Genomic DNA, 4,000 nt, shown 5'->3' on the forward strand with positions numbered 1-4,000 from the left:
CCCTACAAATCACCGATAGCAGAGTTGCAACATGCTACATTTGCTATGCTGTTTTGAACTATTAAGGCAAAAGACAGATGAACACAGAAAAAAGTTTGCTTAGTTTCAACGACAACATGCACAGGAATTAGTAAATTAAGTCAAAGATACTTCAAAAGTTAGTAATGAGAACATGAACAGAAGCATTTTCACAAGTGTCAGCATGTTACCTCCTGGACATCCTCTGGATTTCTTCTTGAAACAATCTGAAAAACAAAAACAAAAAGCAGATCGGTGCCTGAATTTCAGTTTGCAAAGTTAAAAGAGGAACAGACGGTAATTTGCTGATGATAAAAAGAAACCACACAGAAAGTGCAGTTATTGCCCTCCCTTTTCAATTTGTATTCAGCAGATTTAAGTTATGTCCAATTTTAGTAAAAATTATCAAAATACAAAGTAAAAACTCAGAGTATCTAGTAATGCAGAAATTGCAGTCATTCAAAACTGTACCAAAGCAAACATGTCATATGGCTTGCTACTTGTACTCTTTTTCTAAGATCTAAATCTAAAAGCAAATTTAATATCAGGGACCACTTAAAATAAAAGTCACACAGATACCTTCCCATCAATCTTGTCAATCCTTCTGTGCAGCAATTTATTGCTATTAGAGCCACATTAATGCATGAGGTGTGGCTTAGTTATACCCATTCATTTTGATTTGAAGTTGTACATAACCTCTCCTTTGTTGTAGGGCTTTCAGTTTGTTAAAGCAGTACTTCCCCGCATTATCTGCAGCCTTCAGTGAACATTTCTCTCCAGGGTACTTTGTAGTTCTGTCTTTCTGCTGTGCCTCAAAATGTTGGCACTGCCTGTACACTTGACTATGGCTGACTTTTTCCCAAAGAAATTCCAATCAAAAGCAGACACAGCAAAACATGTCAAAGAAAGTTGTGTTTTCTCTTATTTTCTTTTTAAAAAAAGGGGTCTCCAGCAGCATTTCTCAACCCATGAGCCACGACCCAAAAGTAGGTCACACGAATATACGAAAGGATCGAGAACAAACTTCAAAAATGGATCAACAAATTTAAAAGATGGATTATCCTTTAAAGGAGAAAACACGAGAAACCTTCGTTCTTCCCTTGTGGGCTTTCAGAGCTACAGCCTGCGAGGGGCTGCTTGGGGCCCCCATGCCTCACACCCACATACCCACCCCCCACCCCAAACACTTGTGGGGGGCTTCGGCATGAGGGGCACTGGGTCAGGACTGGCCATCAATGTTTACAAATGGGTCCTGGTACAAAAAAGGTTTAGAACCACTGGGCTAGAGAACCATTAAAACCCAGGTTCTCACTTGGGCTTGTCTACACACACAAGCAATTCAAACCAAGTTCATATTTCAACCAAGTTCAACCAGAGTTCATATCTCTAGCTTGGCGAATGTCAGTATGTATGTACATAGTCTTATTTCAGAGTAAGAATATCCTTAATAAAACCCACTTATGTCAAAATAAGAGATTTATTCCAGAATAGATGTCTACATACCACTGTGCTTCAAGATGCGTCTACATACCACTGTGCATATTAACTTCGCTGACTTAGTTTGGTTCGCTCACACGTAGACAAGTTCTAAGGTGCAATGCTGCACCTGCCTCACAGGTAAAGTAACTACCTGGCTGCATGCCTCAGGCCACTTGAAAGTTGCTGCTCTCAGCTACATAAAGGGTCTTCTCCCCACCCTCAGGCCCGGTCCTCCACCGCATCAGGCCCAGGCATGCTCCTCCCCTCCACCTGCCGCTGTGGCGGGGAGGATAGGGGGAACAGGCCCAGACCCCAAGCAGCAGGAGGGAAGTGGGGAGCGGGCCTGGATGTGGGGGGCATGGCGCTCCATCCCCACCTGCCCCCCCCCATCATTCTTGACAGACAATTGGCTAGTTAATATATATCTTCCTTGAAATATGGTGCCCAGAACTAGACATAGTATTTCAGATTAAATCTCACCAGTGCTGAACAAAACAGAAGACTCACTCTCCTTGGCTAGGGACAGAAGTTATACATAAACCAGTATAAGTGGTTAGAAACTGGTTCAAATCTGTAACACAACAGAAGTTCAGTGCACATAAACCACATTCGAAAGGGTCAAAACCGGTTTAAGATAAACCTGGATAGATGTAGTATCAGACTGAACTGATTTAGTTTAAAATGGTCTACTGAGCTTCTGTGCCAGATCTCCTCCAGTTTCAAGTTAATTCACAGTCCCCCAGCATTAGGGGTGCACCGATAAAGACTTTTTGGACATATACCGATGGCTGATTATTGACCAGCCATATCTGCCAATACCGATCTGATTGCTGATATGATTGCTTGGAGAGCTATGTCTGGCTGTTAAGTCTGTTGTGGGGAAGGGGTATGGGGGAAGCAGATTGAGGCCTCTACGGTGAGGGAGGGAGTGGGGCTAGAGCTGGGGCTAGAGCAGGGGCTGTCCAGGCGGGGTTGGGTGGGGCAGGGCACAGGACAGAGCCAGCGGCCTGTCGAGGGTCCACGGGAGGAGGCTCCCACTGTTGCGCATACCCCTGGGAGAGATATGGAGGGCATGTGCATGGGGCAAGGGTGGGCTGACATTACACGCTCACGGGCTGCACCGGGCTCTTCCCAGTGGCTGCACTTGGGGTGGGCGGCAGTGGCACTGGGGGGGAAGCTACAGGTGGCTACAGCGGTGGCTCTAGCCCTTTCCACCCCCCATAGCCACCCTCCCAGCACTGCCCGCCCTGAGTGCAGCCACCAGGAAGAGCCCGGCAGAGCCCCTGAGTGTGAGTAGCAGCAGCCAGCCTTCACCCCACACACAGATCCAGAGGGCACATGCCTCCCCCACAGGTGTGCACTGCAACAGAAGCGACACCACCCCCGTGCCTCCTGGATGAACCACCTGCTCTGCCCTGCACCTTGCCCTGGCTGGGTAGTGCCTGCCCCCGCCCCAGCCCCACTCCATCCCTCACCATGGGGGCCTCAATCTGCCCCCACCATGTCCCTTCCCTCCCCTACGCCCCTTCCCCCCCCACAGACTCACCTGTCGGACACTGCTCTCCAAACTGCCAGGCTGCACTCCTGGCTGCATGCATGCTGTGGCTGAGCACATGCACACGGCATTTATCAGCAACATTAATCAGCCACAGCAGCCAAAAAAAGCTGATTGCCAATAATGTCAATTTTTCTTTTACCGGTGCCAATACAATATGGACTGATGTACTGATGCACCTCTACCCAGCATCCCAGGATGCTTTGCACCTCCCCCACAACCTCCCCACCTATGCCTTTGCAGGATGGATGGGGTAACTTTGGCCCAAGCTGTCTGCTCCAGCCAAGCAGGGATATGGCCTGAGTCACTGCACACATGTGGCTGCATTTCTGGAATAAAAAAAGAATGTCTGTTCACTTGCTTATTGGTTCAATCTACACAGCTTAGACTAACCTGCAAAGATTGAATCGATTCAGCCTCAGGATTTTTTACTATACTTGGCCCTTGAGTTGTGTGCAATACTCTTGTTAATGCATGCTATTAGCTTTTTTTGAACAATACTATACTGTTGACTCAAAATCAGTTTGCAGTCTTCTCTAGCTTCTAGGTCCTTTTCTGCAGTACTGAACCCTAGCTAATTGTTCCCTATTTTCTATATGTAATTTGATTGTTCCTTACTTTGCTCTTGTCCTTACTGAACTTCATCAAATGCATTTCAAACCATTTCTCCAACATATCAAGTTCATTCTGAATCTCAACCCTATCCTCCAAAGTGTCTGCTACCCAAAGTCACCTCCAACTTTATTAAATGTACCCTCAATTCCATCATCCAAGTCATTAATGAAGATATTAAACAGTACCAGATTAAGGACTGACTCTTGGGGACCTTTACTCGATAACTGTTTGCTGACTTCTTCCTTTAGACTTCCCTAATTTCAACCTACTAGCCAATTCCTTCACTATAATCTCCCTTTTCACCCCTATATGATTTTTGGAAAAGAACAAATG

At 46.2% G+C, this 4,000-nt stretch overlaps 1 protein-coding gene across 1 annotated transcript in view; it reads right to left on the reverse strand.

The window, feature by feature from the left end:
- The window catches only part of RPS6KC1 (ribosomal protein S6 kinase C1), a 122,124-nt gene extending 121,882 nt beyond the window's left edge, over positions 1-242 (reverse strand). The window contains exon 1 of the mRNA XM_014522320.2: positions 210-242. The gene's annotated coding sequence lies outside the window, so the exon portion shown is untranslated. The remainder of the gene's footprint in view (positions 1-209) is intronic.
- Positions 243-4,000: the final 3,758 nt, after the last annotated feature.

Source organism: Alligator sinensis, unplaced genomic scaffold (genome assembly GCF_000455745.1).
Source record: "Alligator sinensis unplaced genomic scaffold, ASM45574v1 scaffold1277_1, whole genome shotgun sequence".
NCBI classification, from domain to species: Eukaryota; Metazoa; Chordata; order Crocodylia; family Alligatoridae; genus Alligator; species Alligator sinensis.